The 18,142-nt window shown below is 38.4% G+C and overlaps 1 pseudogene; it reads right to left on the reverse strand.

Annotated features, from left to right (window-relative positions):
* Positions 1-6,746: 6,746 nt before the first annotated feature.
* Positions 6,747-14,606, reverse strand: LOC138018656 (uncharacterized; annotated as a pseudogene).
* Positions 14,607-18,142: the final 3,536 nt, after the last annotated feature.

The raw sequence follows: 18,142 nt of genomic DNA on the forward strand, positions 1-18,142 counted from the left end.
GTGACCGAGAGGAATTTTTCTACTTTTAATACCAGCGACGTGCAAGATTTACAAAAAACAGTACTCAAGCTGGATTAAAAGTCTTTCATAGCTGAAGGGAAGTTTTTGTAAGTCCTTCCTTTAGAATTGATCTAGTAATTTCTGTTGAATTTATAATAATCAAAGTGCCACTGTCGTTACTGGTGGATATGAAAGTTACCGCGATTGTTTAAAATTGGCAGGCTAAAGTTTTCGTTATGCATTAGCATTGATAGTTGGATAATTGTGTAACAGCATGGTGGGCTCTCATATGCGACTAGATACCCAAAATAATGCATGTATGTGAGGTAATCCCCTTTGCTGTAATTCAACCCTGTGAAATAAGTATACCATTTCTCCAATAGGCATAAGATTACTCTTTAACACATCCTCTATAAAGAGCTGTACCATGTGATCAAAGTTCGTTGCACAGATGACAGGGTAATTTTGAATAAGAGTTAACTGAATAGAGTGTAATGTGAAGTGCTAGATTTCTATCCCATATGAACCATGTGAGCGTAATCTTGCACTTCACATTACACTCTATTCAGTTAACTCTGTTTAAAATATAAAGTGCTACACGGCCAACGTTTGTATAAACGTAACCTTTCCTTAGTTTTGAATAAGGTCTGATTTTTGTTGCCAGGTCATATTGTTAATTTCATCAGGTTTAGCAAGTAGAGCAGATCCATTCAGTAATATTAACACTTTTTGTGCCAGTTATACATTCCTTCAACAAACCTTGCAAATATTTATCACTATATTTGATACTGTTACACTTAGAAACAGATGATCTGAACCATAACTGATCACAGCAAGTGCATACATATTCAGGGCCATGTGTTATCTTATCACGAAAAAGACTGAATCACTTTTGACATGGAATGTCTAATAGAGTCTTGACCTTGACAAATTTCAGTTTGGTTTAGCCTTGAGCTCTGCATAGCTTTCCTTAAATGGTTTTATGCTTTTCTGTTTAGGTCTCTGATATGTTCTGGATTGCTTTCTTTTCCTATTCCCTTGCTGCTTCAATATTTTCAGATCTTTTTTTGGCGTTTTGCATTGTTTTTCTTTTCCGTGAATTCTTCAAGTGGTTATGTCTTTTCCGCTTGATAGTTTCTCTGATATAATGTCTTTTTTGCCACTGCTTTGTAGAAATTATTACTGACACCCACATCATTTTTGGCTATCGTTAATTAATCGATTATTGCCAGGCTCTGAATAATTGTTGACATTGGTAACACCGCTGATTTCATAACCTGAAATACTATCATTATAATAATCTAATTGAAGTGCTCAAACATAGTGTCTTCCATATAGATGTCCAGTGTTCACAGTAGTTCCCTGTTGTCCGCTTATAGGACTGATAACAGTTACTGGTGCCCACCCCTCAATGGATTCATTTATACGTATAGTAACATTTAATACATTGCAAACTGCTTGCACAATAAGTGCATCACACCATGTATTTTGCTGTGACAACAAGCGCACAATTGCTCTGTAATGGGTCCAATAAATGTTTGACGGATGTTTCTGATGGATTCAACTCCAGCAGCATGCACATTCATGTGATAGGAAGGATAATTGTAGAACTGGTGGGCAACAGAAGTAAAGAAGCATGAACCATCTGAGGTACATTCTACTGCCTTCAATCCTTTTTGAGCTAATCGAGCCTGCAACAGTGCTATAGAAGGATTTCTCAGTATTGTATGTGCTGTATGTGTACTCGTTCCATGAGCAACAGGGCCTGGGTTCGATTCAATGTCTCCTGATATCAATAGCTTTTCTCTTGATAGACAATAATTTTCATTTTGTTGGTTCAATTTTGTCGAATGCGTAGTAGCAGATTGATCTTGAATACAAAATAGAACTGACAAGTCTTTTTTGTGTTTAGCAGTCCTGCGGATAATAAGATAAAAATGACGATTAGAATCTCTCCTACTCTCGAAGATTATTACGTCTGAGTTGCGGTCTAGGTATAGAGATATAATATTTTCCAAAGCAAGAGATAAACACTTTCTCAACTCAGACGAGCTCGGTACGTCCTTATTTAAATAATGCACCATACACTCTCTAATTACCTTGTCTTTCTGAAACAAGCTCGACGTTTTCTTGTAAGGAATTAATCCTGGAAGGTTCTCTGTCCTGGGGAGCATGTACTGCCTCAGCCCTTGCTCTATCGCAGGAGATTGGTACGGATTTCTCATCAGTTCTCGTTACATAATTAGTGACCGAGTCTTTCGACAGTTCTTCATTATGGTGCACCACACAACTACTAGTGTCTGGAAGCATGGATTGCTTGGTTGCCTCACTGTTTTTTATGTCACGGATGTTGTTCAAGCTGTATTAATGTGGCTTTGATGACTCATAGCTTGCAAAACTTCGTGATAGCTTTGATAAACATTGGTATACTTTGATAGCTTCGATGTTACTCTCCAAATGGCAGTCACCTTCCAAATGGAATTTATTTATCCCCCGTGAGCTTAGGGGATGAACAGGCACTGTCTTCTCACCATGTGTCTGTCGTATCCATCCTGATTGGCTTATTAGATCGAACTTCCGGTTACGCAGAAGTGAACATTTGCATAAAGAATCACCAAAACTCGTGGATATATCCACGAGTAAAAAATCACTTTATCTTCTCTCTCAATTCCTAATTAATAGTTACGCTTCCTATTTTGAGAAATTTTACCTTGGATAGTTATAGCGGTTACTATGCATAAGTGGTTTTATGTTGAATAACAATGACAAAACTTGAATATCTTTCATGAACAGACAAATTTGTTTGGCTTTTTTCGCTGATATTGCCGTCGTAGATCTTGTGTCATAGTCTCCTAAAATCTTAGAGGAATATAATTAATCTTTTGAGTGACTTTCCATCACTGCAGATTTTGAAACCATCGGCTGCTTCAAAGACACCTCCAATCGAGCCATTCAAACAGTGGAAGGAAGAGATTCTATTCTCGATGGATCGTTATGGTACTCGAAAGAACCCCATTGCAAAGTGGGCAGTGGCTGCAATGCGAAAAGGATACAAGATGTTTGCAGTTCAGGATGGACGATGGTGCACAGTGTATCAGACCTTTGACAAGTACAGCAGATCTGCAGCCTGTGGGTTTGACGGTGAAGGCGAACGATGGGCAAACCAGGTTTACCTAACTAGCAGCTAATCAATGGTGTCATGCAACAGCACTCTTCTGCGAACGGGTTGTTTTTTAACATCTTTTTTTGCTTTCGCTGCTATGGGACTAGCTAACGTTTCCTCACAATTAAACATTTTAGTTCATTGTCACTGACGAATCATTTATGGTGTGGATCATGACAATTCTCTTTTTCCTGCTGAGTTAACTGAGTACATTTGATTTGTGGGTATTAGGACTGCCATGATTTTGTGTTTCTATTTTGCCTTTAAATTGACGAGGCCGCTAATGAAAGACAAATCCAGTCGATTTTCAGAATTGCTAAATCGAACCTTATGTTGGCCAATTTCTCTTTGAGCCCTTTTGTCATTTTATGAGAAATGGTTTCCTTATCTCATGTCCAGAATTCACTTGCACCTTCCCATAATGCATTCCGCTTTGGCGGGGTTACTTACATAAAAAACAATCGAAGTTACTTACTCTTAAAACTGCATTTTTATTTGTCAGTCCCTTGATGTCTTATTCACTTATCCATTCCACCATAATGGGGTTTCTCTGGGATTTTTTAATTTCTTGCCTTGCAGCTAGGAGTTCCAGATAGCGAGTGTATTTTTTACTGCCCAAATTTCATTAAATGAAAGATGCATATCAGCGGAGAGATGGTGGCAACTCTTGTTTAGCGAGCAAAATTTTCGTTATAGAAGGAGACCGACACGCAGTACTGCGTGAATAAAGAACTAAAATATAAAGGTCAATCAAGCTTTCCCGCACTCGGATAAAAACACGAAACTGTGGCCCATTTCTCGAAAGTCCTGATAACTTTTTGAGCTCAAAAAGCCATTTGTGAAACTGCCATTAAAGAGTTCGTCTTTTAGTATGCTTTTAAGATAGCTAAAAACCAAATGATTGACCTTCTTAAGGTTCAAAGGGAATGGTGATACCGAAAAAGTCTCGGGACTTTCGAGATACGGGTCCCGAACCCGAATGAGAATGGAACAATGACCCCTAATAAAGTCAGGTAAAGTCACAGCGTACGAGCCAGAAGGCTCATTAGGGCGGCGCTTATCTCCGGTTTCCGTAGCATGAAGCGACTAGGAGTATTTATACTCCCCCCTGGATAGGCTGCTAGTCCATCGTAGGGTTACCCCCAGCATTTCGCCGGTACCCATTTAAACACCTGTGTGGAGAGAGGCACCGTGAGAGTAAAGTGTCTTGCCCAAGAACACAACACAATTTCCCCAGTCAGGACCTGTCACGTAATTATTATTATTATTTTTTTGTCACCAGTTTGTAAATAGTTTTAGCCACTCGTCTTGTTCGTTAGTGTGAGTGTTAACTATCTATTGTACGATTCCCTAGTGTATTATGTATTATCTGATTTAGTGTTATAGAACTTCTTTTAAGTGCTGTAATAGACCCTTTGCATAAATGGCAATGTACATCCTAAGCCTCACGTTCATGTGAAAAATCCTTTGTCTAGAAACATAAGTACGAGGCTAAGGATGTACAAAGTATTGTTATTCAAATTTAGGCGCCATATAAGCAAAGGGTCTATGTAGTCATCTAAAAAACCATGTTTTGTCGTAATTTGAATAAATTAGTTTAACTATATATAGATGTAAAAAGTCGTGGGCGTGGGTTGGTTGTTGAAGTGGTGCAAGGTTTGTTGACAAGAGGGAAGACCAATTTTAGAAGAAAGTGGAGGGCAGAAACGCTGAAACAGTCAATGCTGAAAGTCTTTAGCAGACCCCAACCGTGCATCAAGACAAAACCCCTTTGTCTATGGTGGATGAACGAGCGAGGAGAATATTACTGTACCGCTCTTTAGTGAAAAGGAAAACGGAAAAGCTGAGCGCCCGGAGTTGACAAAAGAGGAACAGGAAAAACAAAAGTCCGAGGAAGATAGAAGGCGCCGGAGAGTAGAAGCAGAAGCGGACCGAGAAGCAATTGGTTTAAAGCTGCATTGCTGGCTGAGGTTTGCTGGTTTGTGGGTTAGTAGCGTTTTGGAGTGAAAGCGAAGAACTGAACTGAACTGTTTAATATTGTAAATATTCCAAGTAAAGTATTTAGTTTATTTTAATTAGTGTTGTCATTTAAATTTATATAAAGCATAAAGAAAATCTAAGTAAGATTAGTTAATTTAGAGATAGTCACTGTACTAACTGTTATACTTGTTGTTAACTTATATCTTTTATCAAAAGTCGTACGCGTTTTCTTAAAATTCATACTTTGTTGCGGGTTTGTGCGAAGGGGTGTGAAGTGCGTTCTCTTACATTTAGTTTTATCGCAATCTTGCGAGACCCAGGGGATCGCGAACCGTCACAGGACCCCAACCGTGACCACTCGATTCGGAGTCGAACACACTAACCATGAGGCCACCGCGCCTACCACAATGACCCCTAATGGTTGTTTCAAAATTGCGGAACGTTTTTTTAACTTTTTGGTAAAAGTATCTTTCGTTCATTTTTTTTTTTCAAGATTAACTTCTTCTAATGTAAAGTTTTGCCGAAAATCAGCGTTAAACAGCATTTGGGAATAGAGAAATAAACTCCTTGGTTAATTTTTAATCTGGGATTAGCGTCAATAGGATTTTGAACAACCGGGCCCAGGTCAAAATCACGAGGTAAATCAAACTTCCAGAACTAAATTCCGAAAATTTTCTGATCCATGCCAGAAGGATATGACTTCTTGGTGATAGCTCTATGCCCAAGTTTCCCGAGGATTGCCTTGAAGATGGTTTACATACAGACATACAAACTTTTAATTATTTTAGCTCGGATTTCCGGCAGAGTAGAACTATTACATACACATTGTAAATATATGTCCTACATTACTAAGTTAAATGATCAGTCAAGTATGATGATTATATCCGGTCTTTCGAATCTTGTTGGGAACACCAAAACCAGTTCACCATACTCTTCCAAACATTATCGCTGCAATGGACAAGAATATGTTCGTTTATCAGCCATGCATAGGCCGAGCATGGGATAAACCGAATGATCAGCATTACTATTTATTAATTTTTAACGATATTTCCCCGCGTTTGATTGGTTTATATTCTTTTAGGCGTAAATGGTATCGTTCCTTTTCCCCTGAAAATTAAAAACTTGCTTCGTAATGTGAGAAAGAAATCAATGATGCGATAAATACTTCTCCTTAGCCTTTTAAAGAGATCTGAGAGAGTTTTGAATGAGCAATAACATTTCTGTCGAATTCGGTTTTACGTATGACTTTAAGAAAAACGATCTTAAAAAGCTGTTGGCTCAAGTCCTCGATCGTTATAACTCTCCTAACTGCTTTACAATGGCACCTAGACAGAGTTTGTTGAATCCTTAAAAGTGCATCTTCGCTATCCCTTATGTTTGAACTATAGAGTACCTCACTTTCTTGACCAACCAATCAGAGGCAAGATAAAGATCCAAAAAACCCGCTCTCGTGCGTTTTCGTGCCACTGGAATCTACATCGACTTCGGATTAGCTCACTACATTGTGCGCGCCTCTTCCGATTGCTGATTGGTCAGTTTGAATTTCAAAACGCTCAACTTGAAACTGCTGCAGTTCACTATCAAGAGCAAGCTACAGGTTTTCTTAAAGTGGAATAGCGGCCATGTTTGCATCAGCAGGAACGCCACCGCAAAGTAAATTTCTCACGCCGGTGCGTAAGCCTTGCATGCGCATGGCGTAGATGATGGGATTTACCAACGAGTTTGATATGAAACATGTTAGGGGGAACATTCGCAGGTGAAAATTTACAGGACTTTTCGGCGAAGTGAAATCAGGATAGAACAAACACAGACATATATATGTTATAATAGGCAAGAGAGTGATCAGGGAAGCAACTGTAACAGCAAACAAAATGGCGGATAGCTGGCGCTCTCTCATGATAATTCCGTTGTCGAGGCGGTTCATTCGCGGGCCAAAACGAACCTTGATAAAAATTGAAGTGTAGCAAATGCATACAACAAGGAGAACTAGTAAATAGTATGCAATATACAGAGCGGAATTTAATAATAATAATAATAATACTTTATTTACTTATAACGCGCAAGTATCAATTTACATTTTCACCTGCGCGGAACTAAATCCATTAAAAACCTAATTACAATTTTATAATATAACTAGTAACTAATGATAACTAATAACTAATTACTCATAACAATTAAAATTATATGAATAGCATGAAAAATAAAAAACTGGCCTTAATATCTAAAGAAGAATTGTATACGTCGTGTAAGCAATTAAAATATTTAAGGAAATGCTTCTCTAAAAAGATACGTCTTAAGTGCTTTCTTAAAAGATGGTAAAAATAATGAACTTCTAATATTAAATGGTAGGTTATTCCATAGTTTTGGAGCGGCGACTTGAAATGCGCGGTCTCCAAGAGTAGTATATGTTTTCAATTTTTCTATTTCTAATAGTAAATTGTCACTATTTGACCTAAGGTTGTATTTTCCAGGCTTCTTAAATTTAATTAACTCTTTGATATAATTAGGGGCATGCCCATGAACAGCCTTATACGTAATTAAAAGAATCTTAAATAATATGCGTTCACGAATAGGCAGCCAATGAAGTTTAAACAGTAAAGGTGTTATGTGACAATATTTACCGGCATTATATACAAGCCTAGCTGCGGCATTCTGTACTCTTTGAATTTTTTGGATTTGATAATCAGGTAAACCTAGATATAGACTATTACAGTAGTCAATTCTACTGTAAATTAATGTATGGATAAGAACTTCCACCGATTCTTGTGATAAATATTTTCGTATTCTACGAAGATCATACAAATGATAAAATGCAATACTACAAGTCTTATTGATATGTGTGTTCATTGTTAAGGATGGGTCTAGCCACACCCCCAAGTTCTTGACTTCTTTGCTAGGCTTTATCAAGTCGTTACCAACACATAATGTGGACATATTTATTTTCTGAAGTTGTTGCTTCGTGCCAATTAGTAGCAGCTCTGTCTTGTCAGTGGTAAGTTGTAGTTTGGACTCCTTCATCCATTTCTGTATATCTTTAATGCATCCTTCCATAGCCGCTATAGCCTCAACCTCTCCACAATTGTCCTTGGGACTAAAAGATACATAAAGTTGAGTATCATCAGCATAGCACATAACAGATGGTAGGTGGGGTTTAATGATATCAGATAACTCACCAGTGTAAATTGTAAATAGCAGAGGACCAAGACAGCTCCCTTGTGCCAAACCGAACTGTAAGTCGAAAGAACGTGATTCAGCTTCATTAACGACGACTCGTTGAGATCTATTCTCTAGGTAGGATTCAAACCATCGTAAAGGTACATTTGTGATTCCACATCTAATATTAAGGCGATCAATCAACATTTTATGGTCTATAGTGTCGAATGCAGCACTCAAGTCTAATAGTACTAATAGAGTCACATGTTGTTTATTCATATTCATGAGGAGGTCATTTTTTACTTTCAGTAGAAGTGTTTCTGTGCTGAAGTTTTTTCTGTAGGCTGATTGTTGGTCTGGGTAGATGTTATGTACGAGGAGATGATTTTGTATTTGATGACAAACAGCTGTTTCAGTTAGTTTTGACATTTTTGACAGGTTACTAACTGGTCTAAAGTTCTGAGGAACGTGCATATCAGCCCCGGGCTTTTTCAGTAATGGCGTAATTAGTGCTTCTTTCCATACTCGAGGAACAACCCCCGTCCTCAGAGACATGTTGATTAGAGACGTGATGACGGGTAATAACACATCACACTGAGGGAGTAGCTTAGATGGAATTGGATCTAAGGAGCAAGATTTTGAAGATGAACGTTGTATGAGGGATTTAACATCGTCTCCTCTGTAAGTTCTTTGAACTCTTCCATGGTCTCAGGTGGGAGTGTAGACACTTCAGTAATAGAGCTTGAACTGACGGATGTTTCTTCAGTGTCCAGTCGAGCACGAATATCGACTATCTTTTGAACAAAGAAGGATCCTAAGTCATCAACAAAACTTTTTGCATCAATAGATGCTGGCAATTTATCAGATGTTTCTTTCTTCAAGAGACTACGCGTAGCACGAAATAGTTTACCCTGATCGTGACTATTTTCAGCAATAAAGTCTGCATAGAAGTCTTCTCGTGCTTTATCCATCAATGCTGTTGTTAAGTTCCTTTTCTTTTTGAATTCAGCAAAGTCTATTTCAGACTTGGATCTTCTCCATTTTTTCTCTGCTCTTCTCCTTTCACGTTTTGAAGCTCTTATTTCTTCGGTAATCCATGGGACGCGTGGTCTATTAATAGTTGTGCGTGTTACAAGCGGTGCATGATCATCGAGGATCTTTTTTAATGTATTGTTGTAGCACATCGCTAAATCTTCAGGATTATCAGGTGGATCCAGACATAAATCGGAATCGGCTATGGCTAATTGAAACGCCTTCATATCGATGGATTTCAACTTCCTATACGATACTGTCTTCACTGTTATATCTGGTCTGTTAGAATTGATGGTAAAGTGAACAGCACCATGCTCAGACAGAAAGCGATCAATACGTGGCACACCATAAATGGTAGTGTCCGATTTGCGTGAAATAATTAAATCTAGGGTGTGTCCTTGTACATGTGTAGCATACTCTACATGCTGCACAAGTCCAAAAGATTCCAACAGGTCAGAAAATTTCGTTGCATCGTTGTCATCTACAGCGTCGACGCGGATGTTAAAATCGCCTAGTAGTAGTAATTCTTCTCTGCAAAGCACTTTCATTTCAACGTAATTAGCAAATTTATTACTAAAGGGATGTTCCCGCGATCTTGAAATGGCATTTTTCCTAACGTGATTTGAAGAGCTTCTCTGATAATAGCTATCAGCCAAATGATAGCTATAGTGACGTAGTAGACTCGTCTGCTCATGAATAGATGCCTGGAAGGACGGTATGTGGCATGCACGCACTCCAACGAGATGACAGCAAGATTTGCAAGCGAAGCAAAGGAGAAGATATGGAGAAATGCAAATTTGATCAGATCAGCCCAAGAACTGTCATCATAGGTGTACTCCCAGGCATCACAATGTTGACCGATTCGTTCAATCTGAAGGGGGCCTGAACCCCCGCCAAGAGATCAGTCATCGTAAGATTTCGGATAAAAATGTAAGCGCCTCGGCGCTGCATCTGGCGCTGTGTCATGAATACAGCCATGGTGATAAGATTGAGGACCACTATGGCTGCACATTCAGATATTAGCGTAACGATCCACGGAGTGCATTCTGATGAGGCGAGGAGTGAAGACGCATCGGCTTTGTTGGTCGCATTTCTGTTGTCACTGCCAGACATAGTTTTTTACTGAAACCACCTGAAATAAAAACCAAAGTTATATTTGTCAGACAGAAAACCTCTGTCCCACATGCAAAAGTATTTTCAACAAAGCTAGTTGAGTACAGATCTCGCCTAGTGCATTGCTGTCAAGTGGCACTTTGATATTTAGGTAGGTTGCTTTTCAGACTTAGAAATCTTATTCCTATAAATATCGATTGACGTGAAGCGCCCCGAGATCTTTGTTTAAAAAGATTAAGGTCTTAAGATGTAAGGTCAACATTTTTTTTATACCTGTGTAAGTTTAGAGTTACAAGGGGATATGTGATTTATTTGCCGAGGAAGCAAACGAGGTCAGTGAATCCTAGATTGCCTTATTTTAACCAGCTCATTTTTTTACATGAGTGGAATAATCAACTATGGGTAACATAATGAGATGTTCGGGACTCTTTCATTTATTTTATTGTATGACTAATATAAGAGAGTTTTCAGTTTTTTTTCAAGGTCCTAAAACCTTTAATTCCCAAAGCTTTGTAATTTTAACATGCAATAAGTATATCGTCTCCTCCCTGCTAGCAGAGCTCTCTTTTCTTTTGCGTTCACTGGGCTGACAAGTTCGGGAAAAGAAACTTCTGCCATGGGTTGAAACTCACCGTGATCCAACCGTCGTCGACAACCTTGGACGACACTCTTCAAAACCCATGCTCCAAAATGCGTTTGCTGTCTGTGACTTGAGCCCGCCGTGTCCCGCGTATTCATTTACAGACATTTCCCTGTTTGTTTAGCAAGCCCAAACAAAATGAAGTATCACGCGTGAGGATTCGGTCGCGAAGTTACCGCCGCGCATGCCCAACACAGTGAGTTTCGACCCATGGCAGAGGTCTCTTTTCCCGTACACTACAACGGAAAAAAGAATGACCTCTGCTACAAGCAGGGAATATTGTCTCTTTCACGTCTTGAACAATGAATTTGACAGAAAAAAACAATTTATTGCAATCTTATTATACTTTTTAAAAAATGTAGATCTATTGCATTTCCGGTGTGTCTCTAAATTTTTACATTGTTATACTCTCAAACAACAACAACAACAACAACAACAACAGTAACAACGTACAGCAACACTCTCACCTCATATTCATCCGTATTCGAGAGTAAAAAGACAGTTTTAAATTTATGCATTATGGTCAAAGTCTCAAACAACAACAACAACAGTAACAAAGTACAGCAACACACTCATCTCATATTCACCCATGTTCGACGGTAAAAAGACAGTTTTAAATTTATGAATAATGCGAGGAAGACAAAGAGGAAATTTCAGTTGATACATAATATTATTAAAGGATGTCTAGGAACACTGACTCGTTATCAAAGCTGAAAGGCTGACAATTGAAGATTTTTACCTTTTGAAGACAATTTGTAAATAGTATGACGCCTTCTGTGAGCAAACCCGTATGTTAACGAAACAAAATGAAAACAGTGTGATGTCAGCAAAGGTTTGCCTTATTATTATTATTATTATTATTATTATTATTATTATTATTATTATTATTATACTCCCCCAAGGGATTATCCAACCGATTAATTTTTGCGGGCTCTCATTGGATAAAACTGATCACGTGACACAATTTGGACAATGTAGTCCGATTTGATATCCGTCCTCTGATTTTATTTCTACGAAAGAAAACCAGGAAACGAGCAAACGTTCTAGTTAAACTTTTGATTGGTCATGAAAGACACAAAAATCATTTTTGCAGAAGCCAGTGATGGAGAAATTACAAAGGTGGTTGACAATGCAGCCAACAAGAAAACGTTCACAAAATATACTCTCAAGTTTTCTTTTTTGTATAAACAAACTACCGTCGCTTGCAACTACCTGTCCACACACTTGACAAAAACATGTTCCGCCGGCCGGTCAAAATTCAACGTTTTGACAAGCAAACTTCAAAGGTTACCCGCCCACTTTGGAACGTTTTGACGCCACTCCGCAAACAATTCACAGGAAGCAAAGTCAGCAACATGTACGGGCATTTTGTCTTTTGCAGTTTTGAACACCTTGCTTGAAATTCCTACCTAGTTTATTTATTGTAAACGCCATGTCTTGCCAAACGGCAAATAAATCATGCAGCTACGATCATTTGCGTAACTGGCGCCAAAACGTTCCCAAGTGGGCGGGTAAACTTTGAAGTTTGAGTGTCAAAACGTTGAATTTTGATTGGCCGGCAGAACATGTGTTTTTGGATATTCTCGCGAATGCGAAAACGGAAAACAATTTTTTTACTTTGAGACTAGAAGCTCAAGAGAATAGTGAACTTTCATGAACTTTTTTGACCGGATTAACAAGTATTATTAAATTCTCAACCTCGGATAATGCATTTCGCGAGTTCTGATTGGTTCACTCAATCACGGTTATCAGCTCATATACCTTAGTTTGACCGCATTATATGATGGTAAATGATTGCGCTAAGCGTTCCTAAGCTAAAATGTACTCCCCGGAAAGCGAATTTTCTCTCTGAATAAAACCGAAAAAAAAAAACTTTATTTGTGGAAAGTTTGGATCAATTCCGACGTTTAGAAAAACGTGAAAAGGCAAGAAATGTTTTTGTGATGAGCCTACGACTGTCTGACCACAAGGTATGTATTACACAACATTGTGTCTTCATCATGTTTTCTCGATTTCGCTCGGATTTTCTCGCTTTTTTCGCTCGTATTTCGTACTTCCAATTTTTTGGAGTTTAAGGAATTTAATAAAACAATTTTTCCATTCGCGCTTGTTGGATATGAGACTGGATATAGCCAACGAGCGTAGCGCCGAGTTGGCTATTTATCATCTCATATCCAACTCGCGCTCATGGAATAATTGTTAAATAGCTAATTAAAAGAAGTCCGTCAAGTTCACCAGGTTTTATTTTGCCAGAAAGTTCAAACTGAGTAGCAGTTTTTTGTATTGATAGTGCACGTACAGTTGACATACACTTTTTTTTTGGTAAGAACCTTTTTCTTTTACAGTATTGAGGCTGAGATTAAAAAAAGAGTACATGTTGGTAGAAAGTACGAACATGAAACATCAAAAAATAAAAAAAATTGTAGTGAGTGAGAAATTAGTAAAATTTGTTGACAGATGATTGATTGAAATTTGATCGCCGATTAAGATGTCTTAGACGTGCTGTAAAATTACTGGAATAAAAATTACATGATCGGGTTGTTTTTACCAAACTGTTTGTTTAATCAGCTTTGTAGTACTCTAGAAAACAAGCGTGATCCATTCTCCTTTATTCTATATCATTTAACATTAGAATAGTTTTGGCATTACCTTAGCCAGCCTACATAATGCTAACACAGCTTTTTGCTCTCTTATGTTTGTAGAATATCCGAACGCATATGTTCCACAGCATTTATCTTCAGCGCACATACAGAAATGTTAGCTGAACAGCAGATACCACGAATTGCGTCCTTTTGAAAATGACTTGAGTAACGCAACAAAAAAAGGCGAAAACGAGGAATGTTATTTTCATCGCACTGAGATGAAAAAATAACTGAGAGAGCAAATGGAGCCGTATCCGACATTCACCAAACAAACGAAGCAATTTGCGAAAGACTCAGTGTCACAAGGCTTGAATTATTGTGACGTGCAAACTCCAAGAGGTGCCCTCTGTCACCAGAACAGACATTTCCTGGTACGGGTGCTCCCGTTTCAACAATCGACTTCGTTTTCGTTCGGTGATTCCGGATTTAACTCTCATCACCTTTTGTAAATAACCAACTGGTTCTCTTCTGCCAGTTGTCTTTCATAACGCCGTTATGTTTTTGGCCGGAACCCTCACTCCTCATAATCTGCCCCACCATAAAGCTAAAAGCTTTTAATACTACCGGTTACAAGTAAATTTTTCTTACTTTACTATACTTCTTCAAACAAGGGAAGCCTTTTCACTTACTAACTAAAGAATTGACCAGGTCAGTTAAGTTCCTTTGTCTGAAAACTTCTACTCACCGTTTCTTGAACAAACTTCACTGAGCCGTTGAGCGTTTTTGGATTGTCAAGTGTGAACGATTCTGTCCTATGCTCCTTGCAAGAAAAGAAACTGCAAAAAGGGAAAAGTTCTATCAGAAGTAAGAAAAGGTTACCATGGATCGGCTTACTGGATTTCGCATAGCCGTTCCATATACACGACGAAGATCGATTCTTTGCTTTTCATTTACAGCTGGCATCACAATTTGATGTTTTTTTCAGGCCCAATTTATTATTATGCAAATAGACGGACAAAAAGAGTAAAAAGCGTAAAGTGCTTTTAATGAGAGTGTCAATTATTTATGAGTCAATGAGCGAATGAGTCAATGAGTCATGAGTCAATGAGTCTATGAGTCAACGAGTTAGTGCAGTTAATTAAACTATAAAATGAAAGCTTAAATTTCAGAGAGTGCTTAAGCCTAATCACGGAAACGAGGGCTTAGGCTTAATCAACAAATTATTGCTATATTGACTGTGAGTCTCATTGACTCATGACTCATGACTCATTGGGCTATCTTGAAAAGCGGGAATGAGGAATGTGGAACGGGTATCGGGGAATCTTTAAAATGATTAATCTTTAAAACCGGGAATCTTTAAAATGGGGAATCTCTAAAACGGGGAATCTTTAAATGTCCAGAAATACAGTGGACTTGACTTTCCTTAAACTTGATTATTGAGTGAATATTGGTTCCCGTTTTTTATTCACCTTAATGCCCCAGACCCAAGGCCCGTGGTCAAGGAAAAACTAAAATATCTTTTGAGGTGTTTACCGAACGACAAACGAGATAACTTATCTCAGACGCGCTGTCTGTATAGGGAAATTCCACTCACTCCAACTAGGCGGAACATTTATTAAAAATTGCGGGAGATAGTGAATTGTTCATGTACTGCTGGCGACACACTTAAGCTGCCAACCTTTCCAAAGTTTTAAATGCGTGATATTTTCGTATTCTAAAAGTTTATTGACAACATTGCTAAAGAGAAGCCATCACTCTGATGTCCGGACGTGGTGTAAAATGTAACAGCAAAATGTTTTTGAAATTATGGGTCATGCTTTTTCGATTCGCTAGCGTGTAGCTCACGCTGATTTTTCGTGCTCGGTGGCAGTTATATAAACAAATCAATATGCAATTTAAAAACTTTAAGTTCAGATGAAAGAGGATAGCTGGCCTTGACCATGGGCCTTAGGTCTGGGGTATCAAGGTGAATAAAAAATGCGAACCAATATTCACTCAATAATCAAGTTTAACGAAAGTCAAGTCCACTGTATTTCTGCATGGACATTTAAAGATTCCCGCTTTTAAAGATTCCCCGTTTTAAAAATTCCGGGTTTTAAAGATTCCCCGTTTTAAAGATTCCCGCTTTTAAAAATTCCGGGTTTTAAAGATTCTCCATTTTAAAGATTCCCGGTTTTAAAGATTCCGCATTTTAAAGATTCCCCGTTCCCCGTTCCCCATTCTTCATTCCCATTCCCATTCCCATTCTCACATTCCTCATTTCCGCTTTTAAAGATAGCCTGACTCATTTACTCATTGACTTATTTGACTCATAAAACATGCGTTCTCTTTTAATGCTTGTAGGTGCTATCCGAGTTGTAAATATCCGACATCAGACTTGTCGAAAAGAAAGGAAATCCGAGTTGTAAAAATCCGACATCCGAGTTGTGAAAATTCCACATCTGAGTTGTGAAAATAATGCTAAGACAGAACAAATTTAAACCAACAATATGGAAACGTTTCATTGATGACTTTTTCTCACTATTGGACGTAAGCCATGAAACAGAAATTCAACCTGTTCATTGCGTACCCAGCTATAAAATTGACACAGAAGGAGAACACTTTCCTAGACACAACAGTGCACAAGGAGAATGACTCGAAAAAGAAGTTATTTACGATATTAAGACATATCACAAGCCAACTGAAACCATCCAATACACTCATTTTACCTCTGGCTTTTATCAAGGAGATATGGAATGCCGTTTGTATCGAAAATAATAATAATAAAAATAAAATAATTAACAGCATGTTACTGCCCTTGGCCTTTAGACTATAATACTAGTTCTTCTCCGCCTAAGACTTACATGTTATTTAAAAAGGCTTTGTAGAGATGTAGAGATCCATCATTGAATTTTAATCGAGATTTTTAACTTGTTATATTTAGCTGCACATGTTTTTGCAGGATAATAAACAATTCTTCCATGAACGCGCGTTGGATATGAAATGGTAAATAGCCAAAGAGGCGCATAGCACCGAATTGGCTATAACCAGTCTCATATTCAATAAGAGCGAGTGGAATGATTGTTCTATTAAATTTCTTCAAATTCTGAGCCTGCCAGACGTTTTGTCGTGGGAAATTTTGCATCCCGCATCCCCTCCCTTCAATATTCCATTTCAAAAGTTGTAGATTTTGCGCGCATTGAGAAAGCCGTTTATATACCGTAAAATTCCAAAAATAAGCCCCGGGGAGCTTGTACTTGGAAAATTGCCCTCAAATACAAAGTAAAACAAAGCAAAAACGGTAAATTTACTTGCAACTATAAGGCTAGCCAAATTGATTCGGATACGCAAATTTCCCTCCGTAGATAAGCCCCTCCGAATATGAGCCCCTCGAAAAAGACCCTTGAAAAATATAAGCCCCGGGGCTTATTTTCGGAATTTTACGGTATATAAACGGCTTTCTCAATGCGCGCAAAATCCACAACTTTTGAAATGGAATATTGAAGGGACATTATGAAGTCAGATTTTTTGTCCAAAAACCAAGTTTCTTGCTCTTAGCTTCCCACTTTGAAAATATCAACTGACAATGTGTCTTGACTTCTAAAATGACCGTAGCTCCATTTAATATTGAGTAGGGCCTAATTAGAAAATGTGAGTAGAAGGTGACCATGATGACATTTTACTCCATTTTATCGATGTAGAAATGCATCGTCAACGAAATAGTTTTCCTCTTTTGATGTTGTGTTCTGTTGGTGGCTTTGCCAGTCAGCGCTCGATGTGGTAAGTCTTAACTAAGTAGATTAATTATTTTACGAAGTTATAAGGAGACAAAATAGTACTTTTTTTTATCGGATCAACATAATACAACCAATATGCTATCGCTAACTGAACATCCGAAAACTAAGGAAGTTTTTGCTATGCCAATGGTTAGACTTAGTCCACGCGATTGTTTCTTCAATGTATTTCTGAATGTTCGCATGATAGTGAGTGGAGGTTAATAAAGGGACACAAAGTTTAAATAACGACAATGTAAAATTTTAGGACGGGTCTCTTTCTTTTGTTTATGAAACCGTCGGCTGCTTCAAAGACACCTCCAATCGAGCCATCCAACCATTGGAAGGAAAAGATTCCGTTCTCGATGGATCGTATGGTGCTCGAAAGAGCGCCATTGCAAAGTGCGCCTTGGCTGCAATGCGAAAAGGATACAAGATGTTTGCAGTTCAGAATGGAGGATGGTGCGCATCCAGTGCTACAGCGGACCAGACCTTTGACAAGTACGGCAGATCTGCAGCCTGTGGGTCCAATGGCGAAGGTGGACCGTGGGCCAATCAGGTATACTATATCACAGGTGAGTGTTAACGGCATCCGTTTGGCAACTATAAATGCGAGGACTACAGGCTAAGATACAAACTATTGGAGCGAAGCGTAGTCTCTGTGATAGCCTCCAGGTATGGTGAGTCATTGCTGGCGGACATCTTGGACATGCTTTTGTGAATTTCG

The sequence above is a fragment of the Montipora capricornis genome, chromosome 10 (genome assembly GCF_036669925.1).
Source record: "Montipora capricornis isolate CH-2021 chromosome 10, ASM3666992v2, whole genome shotgun sequence".
Lineage (NCBI taxonomy): Eukaryota > Metazoa > Cnidaria > Anthozoa > Scleractinia > Acroporidae > Montipora > Montipora capricornis.